Here is a 21,413-nt window from a genome sequence, read left to right as displayed (position 1 = left end):
GCCACCTACTATACTGGAGTGTAGGAGTACTATACTACTTTTAATCTATTTCTCTTTTCTAGCCCTGTGTTTCTGCCTACTGTTCTGGAGTGTGAATTACTTATACGTTGTGCCACAAAATGGGAAAGGATAGGATAAAGGCAAGAAAATTGCCCTACCGACTATCCCTACAGCCATTAAAACCTCACCACTATTCCACTATTTGGCCCTATCTGATCCGACATCATGCATCCCCAGCAGCCTGGAAGGACAGGACACTATTGTTCAACACACCTTGCACATTGATGAGCACAGGATTTCTGAACAGGCCTCGAAACCATGCCAGGACCATCAGAAGCACCAGTCCTGACAGTAGGTCCACTTACTACGGGTATATCCATGTAAGCTCCATCAATCCGCATTGTAGTTCTACCAATCTGTTTTAAGGCCTCTGCATATCATAACTGATCCTATATCTCTGAGACGCTCTCTGCACCTGGCATCCACCAAATGCTGCACTGTGTTCTCACCCACAATTACAGCACTTAACCTTTCACATTCACCGAGGGTGGCAGGTAGTCTAGTGGTTAGTGTTGGGCCAGTAACCAAAACTTTGCTAGATCGAATCCCTGAGCTGACAAGGTAAACATCTGTCATTCTGCCCCTGAACAAGGCAGTTAACCCACTGTTCCTAGGCTGTCATTGTTTAAATAAGAATTTGTTCTTAACTGACTTGCCTAGTTAAATAAAAGTTAAATAGTTAAATCAATTTAAAAAAACACATTCCCTTCCATACTTGGCTAATTTTTCTTTCCTTCACACTAAGCAGCTACATGTCCCATGGGACAGATCCTCTTACATTGAATCTGTACTTTTCCTGGCAAGACTTTCTCAAACCTCGGCATCACTGATAAGCATTCACTTGTTTGACCCTCTTTCCTGCTGATCAACCTTTTGGCCTCAATCACTCTGCCTCCCTTCACATTTTCCCCAGTGATGACTCCCCTCAATCTAAGCACCAGGGACATAGCTTTTAATCTTCTTCCCATTTTGAGAATCTTCTCTTGATGAGCCTGGCTACCACACAATATTAATAACCTACCATTTCCAATTAACCAAACTAATTTCACCTACCTCTTTCTCCACACCATTAGTTTTATTTATTTTACCAGGTAAGTTGACTGAGAACACATTCTCATTTACAGCAATGACCTGGGGAATAGTTACAGGGGAGAGGAGGGTGATGAATGAGACAATTGTGAACTGGGGGTTATTAGGTGACCGTGATGGTTTGAGGGCCAGAATGGGAATTTTGCCAGGACACCAGGGTTAACACCCCTACTCTTACAATAAGTGCCATGGGATCTTGACTGACTTCAGAGAGTCAGGACACCCGTTTTAATGTCCCATCCAGAAGACAGCACCCTACACAGGGGAGTGTCCCCAATCACATCCCTGGGGCATTGGTATATTTTTTAGACCAGAGGAAAGAGTGTCTCCTACTGGCCCTCCAACACCACTTCCAGCAGCATCTGGTCTCCCATCCAGGGACTGACCAGGACCAAGCCTGCTTAGCTTCAGAAGCAAGCCAGCAGTGGTATGCTGTTGGCATACATAGTTAGTCGGATACCTAGGGTGTAAGTGAGGCCCTGTGGTCTCATCAAACACTATATTTTTTCCACCTAGCGTTCGAATAACCACAACTTGAAAACAAACAAAAAAATAATAATCAAACGACCACTAGATGGAGCTAGATTACAACTTTTATACAAGCGTTGACCGTGTGCGGACCTCAAAGGATATGAAATAGTCACATAGAACAATGAGCCAGATATTCCTCCGGATGTATAATTGTGAAGCATCCGGTTAGCGTTTCCGCTCACTACCAAATATGATAATGGAAAGAAGGCCAGTGGCCGACAGTAGGAGAAGATGGAGCGAGATGGATTTTGGCTGACATTCTGCACATTTTCCCACCGATTAAATATTTGATTTCAATATAGTTGTCTGTTCCGAAAACTTTAATCTGTTACTAACAGAGTAGATCAAGTTTAGTAGATTTTACCCTTTGCCAAAGTCTAAGAAATGCCGTTGTTAGAAGGAGTGCAAGGGCGAATTGAGTAATTGCTCAGGCACGCTTCAGAGTAGGCGTTCCCTAACGGATATACGCAAATATATGCTAGAACGCGCATATAGGATCTCGCTAGCTCGTGCTTGGCTCTGCCCTCCTCCTTGCTTGTTCTGCCCACTATGACTAATTTGTTCACTTCAGAAACGGCAGGCTGTGGTCTATTGTTGGTTAGTTATACAAATCTATGACATAGTCTTACAATTGGAATCAATGATTGTATATTAGAATCCAACCAACACGTCTAGCAATCCAAAGGTTGTGTGTTCAAATCCCATCATGCAGAACTATCATACTAATTTTAATAAAGAAGATTTACATTTACGATGTTACTTCTACCCCTGAGTCCAGGTTACAGCAGTAGACCTGAATGACTGAGAATGAAAGTGAAAGTGCCAGTGTGGCAGCAACACATTTGGATGAAAGGTTTGCGGCGTTATCACATACCACTTCAAAAGTTCGGAGATGCATATTATTTTCCTGTGGCTCAGTTCATTATCAAAGAGACTTTATAGACACTCCTTTATTTAAACATTGGAATAGCAGGCTCCAGTGTCATGCGGCTGTGTCTCCTTTCCCTCCTTTTTATCATCAAAGTGTGTCGACTCAACATTGTAAGTCGAGGTCAGTACATTTTGTCTGTTACAATTATGTATAGTAAGGGATAAACTTCGTCCATGTGCAGAGTTCATTTTTCCAATGTATTTTACAGAACGGCTTTGTTTATCCCGCTTATAGTACAGTTGCCAAATAAAACATTTACCTGTGGATATTTTTTTTTCCGTAGATTTTTTTTTATAAACGAATTCATACTTTCTTATATTTTGGTTGCTAGTTCGATATTTATCCTCCCATGTTTCTAGTTTGACCAGCTGTTTTCAGAAACGGATATTTTGTAATGAATTTGTCATATAAGCAGGTTTGCTGGCAGCAAACAATTTATCTAGCTAAATAAGCGACCCAGTCGTTCGTTCTTTATGTTCGGTTGCCATGCTCAGTGGCAACGTTCGAATCCCTTGCTTACTGCTAGCTAGCCAACTAGCTACGGCTACAAAGTCACGCCCCGGCTCTGCTGTCAGAATTGGTTGGTTGTGTATCGGAGGACGCATGACTTTCAACCTTCGTCTCTCCCGAGCCCGTACGGGAGTTGTAGCGATGAGACAAGATAGTAGCTACTACAACAATTGGATACTACGAAATTGGGGAGAAAAAGGGGTAAAATTCAAAAAAAAAAGAAAAAAAAAAAGTGTTATCTAGAACCTAAAATAAACATTTTTGGTTCCAGGTAGAACTATCATTCTCTCATACACTCTTTGAAAAAAGGGTTATTCGACTGTCCCCATAGGAGAACCGTTTTTGGTTCCAGGTAGAACACCTTTTGGTTCCATGTAGTACCCTCTGGTGAAAGGGTTCTACATGGAACCATGTTATAGACTGACCAGGTGAATCCAGGTGAAAGCTATGATCCTTTATTGATGACACTTGTTAAATCCACTTCCATCCGTGTAGATGAAGGGGAGGAGACGGGTTAAATAAGGATTTTAAAATCTTGAGTCAATTGAGACATGGATTGTGTATGTGAGCCATTCAGTGGGTGAATGGGCAAGACAAAATGTTTAAGTGCCTTTGAACAGGGTATGGTAGTAGGTGCCAGGTGCACCGGTTGTAGTGTGTCAATAACTGCAACGCTGCTGTTTTTTTTTACACTCAACAGTTTCCTGTGTGTATCAAAAATGGTCCTCCACCCAAAGGGCATCCAGCCAATTTGACTCAACTGTGGAAAGCAATCAACATGGGAAAGCTTCCCTGTGGAACATTTTTGACACCTTGTTGATTTCATGCCCCACGAATTCAGGCTGTTCTGAGGGCAAAAGGGGGTGCAACTCAATAATGTTTTGTACACTCAGTGTGTTTGTGTGTTATTTAGTGCAGTTTCATCAAATTATTTTTACACATTTGTTTCAGATGTCCAGGTGTCCTCAAATAGAGAATGAAATAGCTTGATTTGTCACACCCTGACTGTAGATTGCTTTGTAGGTTTCTATTTTTAGTTTGGTCAGGGTGTGATGTGGGTGGGTATTCTATGTTGTAGGTCTAGGTTTTCTTTTTCTATGTGTTTGGCCTGGTATGGTTCTCAATCAGAGGCAGCTGTCTATCGTTGTCTGTGATTAAGAGCCATACTTAGGTAGCCTGTTTTCCCGTTTTGATTTGTGGGTGATTATTTTCTGGTTAGTGTTTGTTGCACCTGTCAGAACTTGGGTTATTGGTTTGTTGTTTTTGTTCGTGTATTCAGTTTTGATTAAAAGTATTATGGACATGTACCACGCTGCACTTTGGTCCTCTTCACCTTCTTCCACCAATTAAAATCATTACATCTTAAATCAATCATAGCCTATGTGTTAGTAAAGAAAAATTTGTTTTTAATTTTAAAAAGCAATGGGCAATTATCCTTTACCCAAATGGTCCCCAGAGGAAGAGGGCCTAATCACCGGTCCCTGTTTGAGAAATGCTGAAAGAAACCATGTTACCTTACCCTGAAAGCAGTCTAAGCCGAAAGAGGCCAGTTATGGACCTAAACTCAAAACACTCATAAAAACATGAACTTGTCTATAATCAAAGAATGTAATTTTGGCCATAAGAAATAATTTTATATAAGTTATAGAAATTGATAGAAATATATGTATTTGTAAAATATATTTTGGAGAGATTTTTTAAATGTAAAACCACCTCAGCAGCCTCCCAACCTGAGTTTGGAAGGTTGGGAGTTCAATCCCCGGGTGAGTCCTACCAAAGACTGTAAATGAGACCTGATTCCTCTCTGCTTGGCACACAGCATTAAGGAGTGGATTCGGGGTAAGGCCCTGTGACAGATTAGGGGGTATATTTGCACATTAAGAGGCGTCATACTACAGAAACAGAAGATTTGATGCCTGGGACTTGTTATGGATAAAAGCCTATACAGACAAATTGGTATAATATATTTGCTTGTTGACAAGATGATGGGGATTCACCGAAGGGAAATATTGATCAACAGAGCATCGTTGAATAGTACTCTTCATGTACACCTCAAAAACAAACTAGGGTTTTTTATGTTTTGAACTTCTGTGTTGTATATTAGTGTAATATTGGGATGTAAACTCAGACTGCATTTCAACTCAATATCTGACATGGTACAGATGTCTTCTTCAATTTGCGCCAATACCCATGTGTGTGTGAGCTGTATACTTTTGATACCATGAAGATTTTTAAGATTACCAAAAAACACCATGTGTGACCCTGTTTTAGCCCATTGTGAAACATGGGTTGAACACAATTTGGCAGTGGACACTATTTAACATGACAGGGACCTGCCACATCTGTGGGCCAACCCAATGAAGGCTCTTTTAAAGGCTCTCTGAATTGGAATGTTTGGTTTGTTAAATGTAAGACGCAGTGTGTAACACCCATTTCCTCTCTCTCCATGCCGCTTTCCACACAGACCTAGCCCCAGCTCGTGTCACTCAAGGAGCGCATTTGTTTTTCCTCGACCACGAGACACTTGCGTTCAGTCTGCATGGTCAATACAGCACATGCAACATGTTGATGACAACGATGCAGTTGTCCCCTTGCTTCTTAATATACATCTACTAGCATTCTATAATTACACTATTAGCTTGTGTTTCTAAATCTGCAAACAGCTAGTTGTTCCTAAATCTTGTTAGCTGCTAATGCTAATAAATGCACTGAGTAAGAGCAAGCGTAATTAGCCATTCAGCCTGAGAATACCAGTGATGGTGTAGACCTAAATCAGCGTATTGTTTGTGCAACAGTGTCTTCTAAATTAAATAGGTAAATACAAAGCAAGAATGTCTTGGCTACATGAAGTAAGTATCTAAGAGAAAACATTCAATGTAGCCAAAGATTATATGGTCCCGTAGAAAAGGCATATAAACACTTTAGAGCTTACCCTGTCGCAATATCTCCTTGGCATTTTCATTCGTTGTCATGTCAAACAACATAGTATTAAAAGTGCTCACTATTATATTCTAACTAAATAATTAGAATATACATTCTATTTCCATGATTCCAACAGTTGACATAAGTGTTTTGCTCTAAATTGCAACATTTGGTTAAAATCAAGGCCCAGATTGCTTGCCCATATTGTGTAGCCCTACGTGGCAGAGTAGAAATGATCTCAAATGCAGATTTTGTGGGGGGTTGAAGTTGAATTGAACAGTATAAAACAATCAGAATGGAGAAAGACCCATTGAAATCACTTAGAATGTATGTGTTGTCACCCTAGGGTCACACACTACTCATAAAGCAAATATTGAACTTTTATTATTAAAAAACATAAAATACCGTCATACCGTAAAAAATTAAAATACCGTGATATACTATTTTTGCCATATTGCCCGACCCTAATTCAGAGGTGGAAACTTTCCGTGGGAATATATGGGAATTAACAGGAATATATGGGAATTAATGGAAATATATGCAAATTAATATCATTAAAATGTAGATGTTTTTTTGCATTGGATATATTTACCATATCATATGGACATAAACTTTTTACCTTATCATAAGTAGACTTAATTGCAAATTATTAAATCGTTCCAAAATACATTTTTAAAAACTATTTAGTTACGAATTAAACTTTAATTAAATAAGTTGACTCTTCACATGGGATGATTTCACTGAACAACAAAAGAAAGGGAATATTGAATGATCTCCAATGATCCATCGCATCTCCCAAAAACGTTTTCAACATACATCTGTAAAATGATAGTCTAGAAACTAAAGCTTTAGTTGTCTTCCCCTCAGGCTTCCATGTCTTCTCCCCGGACCTCCTCAATGACCTCCTTAATGTCCACCTCCTGAACATCAGACTCTGAGGCCTCATCTTCACTGTCACTTTCCAACCTTGTTGAGGATGGCTCGTTGTCAGGCTCAAAAAGCCTCAGAATTGCCCGGATGGCCACCAAGTTTTCAACCCTTGTATTGGTCAACCTTTTGCATGCTTTGGTGTGTGTGCTCCTAAACAAGGACCAGTTGCGCTCTGAGGCGGCTGATGTCGGTGGGATTTTAAGGATGATGGAGGCAACAAGGGAAAGAGCCTCAGATCCACAAAGTCCCTTCCACCAGGTGGCTGATGAGATATGTTGGCACGACTGCCATATTGCATCTCCATCCCAAAGACCTTGCTTGGAAGTGTACTTCACCAGACTGCCAAGAACCTTCCCCTCATCCAAGCCAAGGGGGTGAGACACGATAGTGATGACACCAGAGTCCTTGTTGATCTCTGCACCAGACAGGATGCTCTTGCCAGCATACTTGGGGTCCAACGTATTTGCTGCGGCATGTATGGGTTTCAGGCAGAAGTCTTCACGCTTTTGATGTATTTCAGAACTGCAGTTTCCTCTGCTTAGAGCAACAATGAAGTGGGCAGGGCAGTACAGATTTATTCTTTACATCTGCAGCAGAGTCTGAATATCAGACAGGAAGGCATTGTCTCCCTCAATCCGTGCAATGGCTACTGCTATAGGATTCAAGAGTTTCAGGCTGCTTACCACTCTCTCCCAAAATTCATCATCCAGAAGAATCCTCTTGATGGGGCTGTCCATATCGGCAGACTGTGATATGGCCATTTCTTGGAGAGACTCCTTTCCCTCCAGGAGACTGTCAAACATGATGACAACACCACCCCAATGGGTGTTGCTGGGCAGGTTCAATGTGGTGCTCTTATTCTTCTCACTTTGCTTGGTGAGGTAGATTGCTGCTATAACTTGATGACCCGTCACATACCTAACCATTTCCTTGGCTCTCTTGTAGAGTGTATATATTGTTTTCAGTGCCATGATGTCCTTGAGGAGCAGATTCAATGCATGAGCAGCACAGCCAATGGGTGTGATGTGAGGGTGGGACTCCTCCACTTTAGACCAAGCAGCCTTCATGTTCACATAATTGTCTGTCACCAGTGCAAATACCTTCTGTGTTCCAAGGTCATTGATGACTGCCTTCAGCTCATCTACAATGAAGAGACCGGTGTGTCTGTTGTCCCTTGTCTGTGCTCTTGTAGAATACTGGTTGAGGGCTGGAGATTATGTATTTAATTATTCCTTGCCCACAAACATTTGGCCACCCATCAGAGATGATTGCAAAACAGTCTGCTTTCTCCATGATTTGCTTGACCTTCACATGAACTCTGTTGAACTCTGTATCCAGCAAATTACTAGATAAAGCATGTCTGGTTAGAGGGGTGTATGCTGGGTGAAGAACATTCAGAAATCTCTTCCAATACACATTGCCTGTGAGCATCAGAGGTGAACCAGTTGCGTACACAGCTCGAGCAAGACATCCATCAGCATTTCTCTGACTACGTTCCTCCATTGAGTCAAAACTTCTGATTCCAGGAGGACAATGAGCTGTTGCTATCGAATAAGGTGTCTGATTCATAATTTTCACCTCGAATAGAAGTAGAGGGACTTTTGTCAGAGGTTGCTTGTTGTGAGCGCTGAGGGAACTTTATGCACTTGGCCAGATGATTCTGCATCTTTGTTGCATTCTTCACATATGATTTGGCACAGTATTTGCAAATGTACACAGATTTTCCTTCTACACTAGCAGCAGTGAAATGTATCCACATATCAGATAGTTCCTGTGGAATTTTCCTGTAAAGATTAGAAAAAAATGAGTAAAAAAAACCCAAACCAATACAATTCAATGTACAGATAAATAGTTAAGCAGATTAAACAACTCCTTTGTAAGATACATGTTTTAAAATGAAACATGTATGGAAACAGGTGAATTAACACTCCAGATAGCAGGCTGAAGCAAGCTAAAACCCACATGGTAGCAAAGACTAACTAGCAGAAATAGTTAGAAATGATTTAAACAAACTTTGCTGTAGGCTACTATTTACTAGTTAACAAAAAAACATGTATGTCATATAAAATATATTCACCCCACCCAGTATTATAATCAAAACTTACCATAAAGCATGTAGTCCTTGGCTCAGACAGTGTAGTAGTGTGGGCTCAATAGCATCTCATTAGTGTGCAAGATCTTGTACATGTGATGGAAGAATGCTCTGTGCAATTCCATTGAATAGGGGATAGTTTAACCATAATATACCACAAGACTTAGAATTGCCTTATGTGTATCCCACAAAAAAAGGTTCACTGTTATAAGCTAACTTTTTTTGCTGAATTTAAGCAAAATTCCCCAAATTCCCGGGCTTAACTTCCCATGGAAAATTTGCGGAAGATTTCCGGAAATTTACCGGAAAGTTTCCGACCCTTTGCAACCCTATTCACACCCATTGTCTTGCTTATATTGTCCTTAAAACACTACTCAAACATATCTTTCCTCTCTTGCTATGTTTTCTACTAACCTTCCAGAGAGACCATGAGTAATGGCGAACATTGTTAAAGGCCCGGTGCAGTCAAAATGCATTTTCTTTCTCTATTATTTATTATATTATGCAACAACTGAAGAAACTAACACTGTAAAAGTGTGATTTTTTTTTGTGATGATGTGTGATGTAATAGTTGTTGGTTGAAAATACAATCGACACAGGACCTTCATCCATGTAAAATGTGCTGATTAGGAGTTTTGGCTTGCCTGGTGACATCACCGGATGGTATAAATTAGTTGACCAATAACAAAGAGAGTTTGAAACCTCTCTGCCAATAACAGCTAATTTTATGATGACATATCCCTCCCAATAGGTCCCTCCGCTCTGGTGGATTGAGCCACATTGTGGTTCGTGCACTGCTTAGATGCCCTTTCCTCCCCACTCAGACAACTCCCAGACAGTCCTAGCACAATTGTATTTATTTTTTACTTTGGATCCACCCCAGTATTATGGGAGCACACCTTATTTACTTAGTCACCTTCTCATCACCCCTCAGACGTGTGCCCACCCCTGCCTCAGTGTGAGCTCACCAAGCCCTTGAAAAAGTTGGATAGTTATCAAGAAAACTACTCTGTACACTACCAGTGTGTGGATGGCTATGTGAGGATGGCGGGGACCTCCAGTCGCATCAGGTGCAAACGAATTAATCAGGTTCTTCAGTGGGAAGGCCCAACACTGATATGCATACGTAAGTAGATGCGCTACCTACCTATGACACATTAAGACAGACAAGCCACACCTATAAGATCAGGTATTCCAATTATGCAATAACTATAGACTACATCTGTAATGCATATCATTTACATATAAAGAGCAGGTATGAGACTAGATATTTGGAACAAATGTGTGTATTGTCTGGCTGATTCTTTAGTACGTGAGTATTGCCTGTCTGCATGCATGCCTGCCTGCCTGTCTGCCAGAGAGAGAAGAAGAGACATTCCTGAATGTTGTTAATAATTGCCAAAGCGGGATGGCAGGAAATGGTTGTAGTGAGTTTCATGTCAGGGGAGATCAGTGAGATTAAAGCCAGCATCTTTCTAGTTTTAGTTTAGTTTTCAGGCTGTGAAAGAGAAACAGTGCAGATAAAAACTCTATAGAGTTGTTCTCAGTTCCTTATTGGTACTTTTCCATCTAGACTTACTCCCACACCAAGGTGTCACCAGTGTTAATGTCACCAGTGTTAATGTCAGCTCTAGTGTTTCCATCAGGAGTTTGACACTAAAGACTTGTGGTGAGCGGAATCAACAACCTCGGCATCATTCAAGATAGTTGCGTTTGTATGAAGGTGTTAAATTTCACGGTTAGCCATTGTTATGTAAATGCTCCCGAGTGGCGCAGCAGTCTAAGGCACTGCGTCTCAGTGTAAGAGGCGTCACTACAGTCCCTGGTTTGAATCCAGGCTGTATCACATCTGGGCCGGGATTGGGAGTCCCATAGCATGGCGCACAATTGGTACAGCATTGGCCGGGGTAGGCCGTCATTGTAAATAAGAATTTGTTCTTAACTGACTTGCATAGTTAAATAAAGGTTAAATGTAAAAAATAAAATGACAGCTGAAAAGTACCCAGGCCCTTGCCTTGCCTCCAAGTCAGAGCAGGTCCACCGGAGACACGGGTGCCAGCCCGCATAGAGGGAAACAGAAAAGTCTGAGCCTTTTGGGTTAAACACTGGGTTAAATTGTCAGTAGAGAGCCTCCAGAGTTGCGAAGTTGTCTAAGGCACTGCATCGCAGTGCTAGCAGTGCCACTAGAGATCCTGGCTCTGTCGCAGCCAACCGGGAGACCCATGGGGCGGCACACAATTGGCCCAACGTCGATCGGGTTAGGGGAGGGTTTGGCCGGCAGGGATGTTCCTGTCCCTTCGCGCACTAGCGACTCCTGTGGCGCAGTGCACCCTGGCACGGTTGCCAGGTGCATGGTGTTTCCTCCGACACATTGGTGCGGCTGGCTTCCGGGTTAAGCGGGCATTGTGTCAAGAAGCAGTGCGGCTTGGCTGGGTTGTGTTTCAGAGGACGCACGGCTCTCAACCTTCGCCTCTCCCGAGTCCGCACAGAGTTTCAGCGATGGGACAGGACTGTAATTACCAATTGGGGAAGGACAGAGCGAGACAGAGAGAGAGAATCATTATCTCTGATATCTGGGAAATTAGCCAATTGGTTAGCATGGGACTTGTGTTCTGTTAACCTCATAGACGTAGGGTGAAACCGCCTAAATACACTTTAGTAGCTGTACAACGTTCCCATAATGTTCCTGTATGGTTTGAACATAAGGCAGTTCAAAAAATAAATAAGTACAAGTTTGAAAGTAAAATGGAAAGTACCATAGGGGAAAGGGTGCAGATTTATTTTAATACCATAGACTAAAAAGAAACTGACCACCATGACGAACGCCCTTGAGTCTACATTAGTAATATCCTCTCTCCTTTCCTCTTCTTGTCATCCATCACCACAACTTTCACTTTCTCTCCTATCCTTTTGGGTACGTGATCTGTATGACACAGTTTATGTAAAGAAACATTGCATGGAACATTCTGTACATTGCCAATGGACCTAAGGCAGCATTTCCCAAACTCGGTCCTCGGGAGCCCAAGGGTTACACGTTTTTGTTTTTGCCCTAACAGTACACAGCTGATTCAACACGTGAGGATTAGTTGATTATTTGAATCAGCTGTGTAGTGCTAGGGAAAAACCAAAATGTGCACTCCTTGGTTAGGGAAACGCCGACTTAAGGGAAAGGGTCCACTGACATTGATCAGATTGTAGTTATCAACTGTCTGAGTACACGATGTGATTCTCTCTGTGCTTTGAGCTGTTTCTGTGTGCAGGTGTTTTAAAAAAAACTTGGGCTGGGACCTCCAGTGCCATCAGAAAGTATTCACACCCTTTGACTTTTTTTCACATTTTGTTGTGTTACAAAGTGGAATTAAAATGTATTTAATTGTCTTTTTTGTCAACAATCTACACAACATACTCCTTAATGTCTAAGTGGAAAAAATGATAATATATAAACTGTACCAGTCAAAGGTTTGGACACCCATACTCATTCAAGGATTTTTCTTTGTTTTATTATTTTCTACATTGTATAATAATAGTGAAGACATCAAAACTATGAAATAACACATATGGAGTCATGTAGTAACCAAAAAAGTGTTAAACAAATCAAAATATATTCTATCAACGAGCTTCACTTGGAATGTTTTTGAAAAAGTCTTGAAGGAGTTCCCACATATGCTGAGCACTTGTTGGCTGCTTTTCCTTCACTCTGTGGTCCAACTCATCCTAAACCATCACAATTGGGTTGCGGTCGGGTGATTGTGGAGGCCAAGTCATCTCATGCAGCACTCCATCACTCTCTTCTTGGTCAAATAGCCCTTACACAGCCTGGAGGTATGTTTTGGGTCATTGTCCTGTTGAAAAACAAATGATAGTCCCACTAAACACAAACTGGATGGGATGGTGTATCGCTGCAGAATGCTGTGGTAGCCATGCTGGTTAAGTGTGCCTTGAATTCTAAATAAATCACTGACAGTGTCACCAGCCAAGCACCCCCACACCTCCTCCTCCATGCTTCACGGTGGGAACCACACATGCGGAGATCACCTACTTTGCGTCTCACAAAGACATGGCAGTTGGAACCAAAAATATCAAATTTGATTTGATTTCCACCGGTCTAATGTCCATTGCTCGTGTTTCTTGGCCCAAGTAAGTCTCTTATTCTTATTGGTGTCCTTTTTAGTAGTGGTTTCTTTGCAGCAATTTGACCATGAAGGCCTTATTTACGTTCTACTCTGAACAGTTGATGTTGAGATGTGTCTGTTACTTGAACTCTGTGAAGCATTTATTTAGGCTGCAATTTCTGAGGCTGGTAACTTTAATGAACTTATCCTCTGCAGCAGAGATAACTCTGGGTCTTCCTTTCCTGTGGCGGTCCTCATGAGAGCCAGTTTCATCAATGCGCTTGATGGTTTTGAAAAAAAAAAAAACTTTTAACGTTTTTTAAATGTTCTGCATTGACTGACATTCATGCCTTGAAGTAATGATGGACTAATTTCTCTTTGCTTATTTGAGCTGTTCTTGCCGTAATATGGACTTGGTCTTTTACCAAGTAGGGCTATCGTCTGTATACCAACCCTACTTTGTCACAACACAACTGATTGGCTCAAACGCATTAAGAAGGAAAGAAATTCCACAAATTAACTTTTAACAAGGCACACCTGTTAATTGAAATACATTCCAGGTGACTATCTCCTGAAGCTGTTTGAGAGAATGCCAAGAGTGTGCAAAGCTGTCATCAAGGCAAAGGGTGACTACTTTGAAGAATCTCAAATATAAAATATTTTCTGATTTGTTTAACACTTTTTTGGTTACTACATGATTCCATGTGTTATTTCATAATTTTTATATCTTCACTATCATTCTACAATGTAGAAAACAGTAAAAATAAAGATAAACCCTTGAATGAGTAGGTGTGTCCAAACTTTTGACTGGTACTGTATATTTCCATGCTAGGTTGGAATAATACTGTTAAAATGATGTCAATACCCTTTTAGTGTAGGAGCTGTTTGAAAAGCCCGTCTGAAATGTCAAACTGTTTTGGAGGGATGACGTTTTGGCCTACATGGTGACATCACCATGCAGTAAATTAGTTAATAGACCAATAAGAAAGAGTTCCAAACCTCTGCCACTAACAGCAAATGTTCTTTCCCCCTCCGACTCAGACCACTCCCAGACAGTCCTAGCAAAATTGTTGCTATTTTGGTTTCTTTTAACCATTTCGCAGTAAGTTACCCAGAAATTATTGTTACCCAGAAATTATTTGATATTAAGCTAAAAACAGCTGCATTAGACCTTTTAAACGCTATTATTGCACACAGAGTGAGTCTATGCAACTTATGTGGCTAAGCAACATTCAAAACATTTTAGATTTTTATTTTAAATTCACTTGTAAACATTTCTTAAAACATAATTCACCCTTTGATACTATGGGGGTGTGTGTAGATCAGTGACACAAATTTTTAATTCAATCAATTTTAAATTCAGGTTGTAACACAACAAAATGTGTAAAATTTCAAGGGGTGTGAATACTCTCTGAAGGCACTGTAAGTCCCTGCCCTGGCTGTATTGATTTCTTATGACTGACCTCTTTTATCCTCTCTCCCCCAACAGCTTCAATAACCCACAAGAGGACTCCATCTCCCATAGTGCACCTCTCAGTGCCCACAGAGAGAATTAGCCCAAGACCAACCACTCCCAGTTCACTTTTATCTCCAATACTGCGTATGTCCCTCCCAATTTTCATCAATTGCTGCCTTTCTTCTCGCCGTATGTTAATGATCAATGTGAGGTATGGTTGGACAGGTCAGTTAAAACTGTTGCTCTGACCTTTGCCCCCTAACCCTGGATCCTGTCACAGAGAACCAAGAGGTCATTACTACTGTTACAGTGACAACCACCATCATCGATGACCTTACATTAGTGCCCAGTGCGGTGACCTCTGTCTTCACGAAGACTGTTTCTCCATCAGAGAGTTACTGTGTCTCCAACAGAACCCCAGCCTCCAGTGAGGATCCAGTTGGCTGTGAGGAGACTTGTCCCATAGTATATCACTCTACTGAATAGTACAGATATGTTTTTGTTCCATTCTGGTGTACTGTTCTTTGTTGTTCATGCTAGACCAGGGGTTCCCAAACTTTTTTTGGCCCACGACCCCATTTTGATATCTGAAAATTCTCACGGCTCCAACCATGTGAAAAAAAATCGAATTCAAATGTTATTAACAGCCAATGTTACTTTTTTATTTGGGGCCTTTCCCTTACTGATGCTGTTTTCTGTTAGAAACATGGTTGGCTTTTGAAAGACTCTACAATAACAAGTCTTTCCTCTGAATTCACTGATTTGGTCAGTCATCTGTAGAATGTTTTTGTATTTCCCCACCCAGCATGCTTGTGTTCAGTTTGTTCAGTTTCCCAAATGTGTCTATTACATAGGCAAGGAGACACATTTTCTTTTCATTACACAGAAATTCAACCAAGTCTGTTTTTGTTACATCCATTATGAATGACAACAGTTACTCCATCAATGTGAAAAATCTTTCCAATACTCCCCTCCATAACCACCAAGCCTTGGTGTGAAGTAGAACGTTGTCATGCTCTGATCCCATATCTCCACATAGTTTTGTGAACAGGCGTGCTCGCAGTGGATGTGGTTTGATGTAGTTCACAATCAAAGTTACCTGCTGCAGTATATCTCCCGAGTTCTGTGCTCAGGTCTTTTGCCGCCAGTTGCTTTTGGTGTATCATACAATGCGTCAATATGGCAGAGGGAGACATTCATAACTAGGGTGCAGAGGCCTGCCCACCTTCTCACCATAGATGGAGCCCCATCTGTGCAAAGCCCACCATTCGATCACATGGAATCTGTTTTTCGTCAATATAGCCACGCAGCACACTGAACATCCCCTGTGCTGTTTCATGCTTGGTAATCGTGAGACAGAACGTTATGTCCGACATGTATAGCGAGCAAAAGTCAATGCATGGGCATCTCTGCTCTCACAACTAACGTTAATTTGGAGCATAAGCTGGGAAGTGTTTGAGTCGTTCACTCAGTTTCCTCTTGAATGCTAGCAATCACATACATTATTTGTTTAACAGTGTTATCTGACAAAGGTATTGATGTGAGCTTCTGTGCTGGTGCCTCCCCACACATTGAACATTTTCCTGTAACCCCATTTTTATATCCGGTAACTCCACTTAGGGTCGCGACCCCTCGTTTTGGAACCGCTGTGCTTGACAATGCTAGTCTTTAGAGAAAACTTCCTGTGTTCCTCCTCAGCTGGCTTCACTCCCATGCTAACCACACACTCACTACAACCATTTCCTGGCATCATTCTTTGATCATTATTACCAATCATGAATCACTCAAGACTTTTAATTACTTATGCGGTCTCTCTCTCTCTCTCTCACTCTCAGATGGAAGCACTGCTACAGCCATATATGCGGGTGAGTAGGCTACCACACAGATTACAGGGAGGGAGAGAAGGAGTATAATAGGAAGTAAGTCTGAGTCCTTTCTCCTGATGGTTTTGTTTTTCTCTTGTTCCCATTGAATGGAAATCCTAGGTGTAGGTGGTGTGGTAGTAACCATCTTGCTGGTTGCAGCGTTTGGAGTACTAATGTTTTGGAGAAGGAAACGGTAAGATTGGCTGGTCAACCAGTATTTCCTTGTGGGGAAGGGGGTCTTATTACGTCTCTGTTGAATTCCAAACACTTTCTCTCTCTTATGACAGGATGCAGCGGCTTGATCTGTCGCCAACACCAGACGAAATAGTGCAAATGAATGTTGTGACATGAGCCACACTCCTTAGTGCCCTGACTGACAACCAGCAGCCACTTAGAAAAGACAAAGTGCATCAGTCTGATGGTGGGGGGACAATGACCTTGGATTGGACAAGAGGTGGACCAAAAATGTATGGCCCCGACCTCGTTGTCCTCGTGTGGAAAATGAAAATACCTAAAGCATCACCCAAATGGATTAATTTAAGACATATTGATTAATTTCATTTATTAATTAATATCCTTAAACTATTTTGAGGATAGATTCTAAATTAATATGGAAGCATATTGGTTATATTAAAAAACAATTAACTACAGTGCATTCGGAAAGTATGCAGACCCCTTGACTTTTTCCACATTTTGTTACAGCCTTATTCAAAAAATCAAAACATAATGACAAAGCAAAAACAGATTTTTAGACATTTTTGCAAATGCATTACCAATAAAGAACTGAAATATCAAATGTACATAAGTATTCAGACCCTTTACTCAGTACTTTATTGAAGCACCTTTGGCGGCGATTACAGCCTCGAGTCTTCTTGGGTATGACGCTACAAGCTTGGCACAACTGTATTTGGGGAGTTTCTCCCATTCTTCTCTGCAGATCCTCTCAAGCTCTGTCAGGTTGGATGGGGAGCGTCGTGACACAGCTATTTTCAGGTCTCTCCAGAGATGTTCGATCGGGTTCAAGTCCAGGCTCTGGCTGGGTCCCTCAAGGGTATTCAGAGACTTGTCCCGAAGCCACTCCTGCGTTGTCTTGGTTGTGCGCTTAGGGTCATTGTCCTATTAGAAGGTGAACCTTCGTCCCAGTCTGAGGTCCTAGGCGCTCTGGTGCAGGTTTTCATCAAGGATCTCTCTGGGCTTTACTCTGTTCATCTTTCCCTCAATCCTAACTAGTGTCCCAGCCCCTGCCACTGAAAAACATTCGAGTCTCATAGCAAACCTGTTTTTCCTTTGTGTGTAGATTGATGAGGGGAAAAGATTTGTTTCATCCATTTTAGAATAAGTCTGTAACCTAAATCAAAAAATGTGGAATAAGTGAAGTGAATCATTTCCAAATGCACTGTATAACTTGGGTTACTATACAGATCTAACAATTGTTTTACTGTATCCATTACAAAGACCATAGAAACCCAACTGTTGCTTTCTGTCCATGATTATGGTGATATCTATCAAAACACAACCAAGACCTTACTTTGTGAATTAAACGTTATTAAATGAATTAGATGTTATTATAAGACACAGCATTGCACCTCGTATTAATCACTAAATTGTCTGTCACTCCCAAACAGAAGACATCAGCATTGGTATGACTACCGCCCCGTAGCACTCACATCCGTCATCATGAAGTGCTTTGAGAGACTAGTCAAGGACCATATCACCTCCACCCTACCTGACACCCTAGACCCACTCCAATTTGCTTACCGCCCAAATAGGTCCACAGACGATGCAATCTCAACCACACTGCACACTGCCCTAACCCATCTGGACAAGAGGAATACCTATGTGAGAATGCTGTTCATCGACTACAGCTCGGCATTCAACACCATAGTACCCTCCAAGCTCGTCATCAAGCTCGAGACCCTGGGTCTCGACCCCGCCCTGTGCAACTGGGTACTGGACTTCCTGACGGGCCGCCCCCAGGTGGTGAGGGTAGGCAACAAAATCTCCTCCCCGCTGATCCTCAACACTGGGGCCCCACAAGGTTGCGTTCTGAGCCCTCTCCTGTACTCCCTGTTCACCCACGACTGCGTGGCCACGCACGCCTCCAACTCAATCATCAAGTTTGCGGACGACACAACAGTGGTAGGCTTGATTACCAACAACGATGAGACGGCCTACAGGGAGGAGGTGAGGGCCCTCGGAGTGTGGTGTCAGGAAAACAACCTCACACTCAACGTCAACAAAACTAAGGAGATGATTGTGGACTTCAGGAAACAGCAGAGGGAACACCCCCCTATCCACATCGATGGAACAGTAGTGGAGAGGGTAGCAAGTTTTAAGTTCCTCGGCATACACATCACAGACAAACTGAATTGGTCCACTCACACAGACAGCATCGTGAAGAAGGCGCAGCAGCGCCTCTTCAACCTCAGGAGGCTGAAGAAATTCGGCTTGTCACCAAAAGCACTCACAAACTTCTACAGATGCACAATCGAGAGCATCCTGGCGGGCTGTATCACCGCCTGGTACGGCAACTGCACCGCCCTCAACCGTAAGGCTCTCCAGAGGGTAGTGAGGTCTGCACAACGCATCACCGGGGGCAAACTACCTGCCCTCCAGGACACCTACACCACCCGATGTCACAGGAAGGCCATAAAGATCATCAAGGACATCAACCACCCGAGCCACTGCCTGTTCACCCCGCTATCATCCAGAAGGCGAGGTCAGTACAGGTGCATCAAAGCTGGGACCGAGAGACTGAAAAACAGCTTCTATCTCAAGGCCATCAGACTGTTAAACAGCCACCACTAACACTGAGTGGCTGCTGCCAACACACTGACACTGACTCAACTCCAGCCACTTTAATAATGGGAATTGATGGGAAATGATGTAAATATATCACTAGCCACTTTAAACAATGCTACCTTATATAAATGTTACTTACCCTACATTATTCATCTCATACGCATACGTATATACTGTACTCTATATCATCGACGGTATCCTTATGTAATACATGTATCACTAGCCACTTTATACTATACTATGCCACTTTGTTTACATACTCATCTCATTTGTACATACTGTACCCGATACCATCTACTGTATCTTGCCTATGCTGCTCTGTACCATCACTCATTCATATATCCTTATGTACATATTCTTTATCCCCTTACACTGTGTACAAGACAGTAGTTTTGGAATTGTTAGTTAGATTACTTGTTATTACTGCATTGTCGGAACTAGAAGCACAAGCATTTCGCTACACTCGCATTAACATCTGCTAACCATGTGTATGTGACAAATAAAATTTGATTTGATTTGATTTGATTTGGTACCAATTTATTTTTAAACGTTTTAACTTACATTTCCTTGTTTATACATAAGTTTATTCCTTGTTTATACATTACCAGCCAAAAATGTTCACACCTACTCATTCCAGGGTTTCTTTCTTTTTACTATTTTCTACATTGTAGAATAATAGTGAAGACATCAAAACTATGAAATAACACATATGGAATCATGTAGTAACCAAAATAGTGTTAATCAAATCAAAATATATTTTATATTTGAGATTCTGCAAAGTAGCTACCCTTTGCATGTCCTCCCATGAACACCATTCTTGTTTAGTGTTTTATGTATCGTAGACTCGTCAACAGAGATTTTAGCATGTTCCAGAGATTTCTTCAAGTCTTTAAGGATTCTTCTTAACCTCATTGAGCATTCTGTGCTGTGCTCTTGCAAGTCATCTTTGCAGAGCAGCCACTCCTAGGGAGAGTAACCACATCATGTCCGGCTGCCACTCAAATACGTCAGGCCCCGCTTCCTCCTCTCCCCGCCACAATACCACATTACCAGCCTATGTCTCTCAACCAGGAGTTCTAGAAAAATTGCCCAAATTCTGCGAACAGCTAACCAGTCAGGCCTGTTAGCCAACCTAGTCATACCTAGTCAGTCAGTCATGTGGTTACAATTTGTCTTACCTTGGACTGAAGAACATCAAGGCTTTTAGAGACTAGGAACAGTGGGTTAGCTGCCTGTTCAGGGGCAGAACGAGAGATTTGTACCTTGTCAGCTCGGGGATTTGAACTTGCAACCTTCCAGTTACAAGTCCGCCGCTCTAACCACTAGGCTACCCTGCCGCTTTGTGAATGAAAAGGAGTTAACCATCTCAACTACAATCGGCTGTATGTACTGAATCCCTTTTATGACTTACCGGTGTTGTGCCTTAAAACTCCCCGACAGAATTGTCCCCCCCTTCGCGTTCTTCAATGCTGCGACTTGCTTGCTAGTTGAGATTTCTGACCATTACTCCGTTGTCAGTTTAGCCTACATTTCACTGATCTTAGTAGTTTTCGGTTTGGCTATTTGTTTTAAGTGTATGTGGCGGTTCTAGCTTGTATGGCACCCTGGGCGAACCCCCATTCAGCGCCCGAGAAGATGGTAAGACAACGCTTGGTGAGGATAGTACGTCGGGTAGACTGGGCCAGACGAACACCTGGCGCTTCTGTCATAATGCGGGACTCAATTTACCCCTAAACGATTGCTACCAATAGTGGAAGAGTGATAAAAAAACGATGTTTGCCAGCTCAGTGTCTAGCATGGTGTTTGGGGATGGAAAAAGCTCGCTAACGTTATTAAGCAAGCTACAACAACTCCATCAACATGATACTCTACGTTTTACAGAAAATAAATTGTCAAATACCAATCGGATTATTGTAATAGTTTATTTCAAGGTATGGCTCAATTTTTACTGAACTGCCCGAACATTATTTGCCGACATAACCTGCAGGATATCATGGTAGCCATTATACAGTTGAAGTCGGAAGTTTACATACACCTTAGCCAAATACATTTAAACTCAGTTTGTCACAATTCCTGACATTTAATCATAGTAAAAATACCCTGTCTTAGTTCA

The sequence above is a fragment of the Oncorhynchus clarkii genome, chromosome 33 (assembly GCF_045791955.1).
Source record: "Oncorhynchus clarkii lewisi isolate Uvic-CL-2024 chromosome 33, UVic_Ocla_1.0, whole genome shotgun sequence".
In the NCBI taxonomy this organism is placed as follows: domain Eukaryota; kingdom Metazoa; phylum Chordata; class Actinopteri; order Salmoniformes; family Salmonidae; genus Oncorhynchus; species Oncorhynchus clarkii.
The sequence above is the reverse complement of the archived record's forward strand: the minus strand, read 5'-3'. Positions refer to the sequence as shown.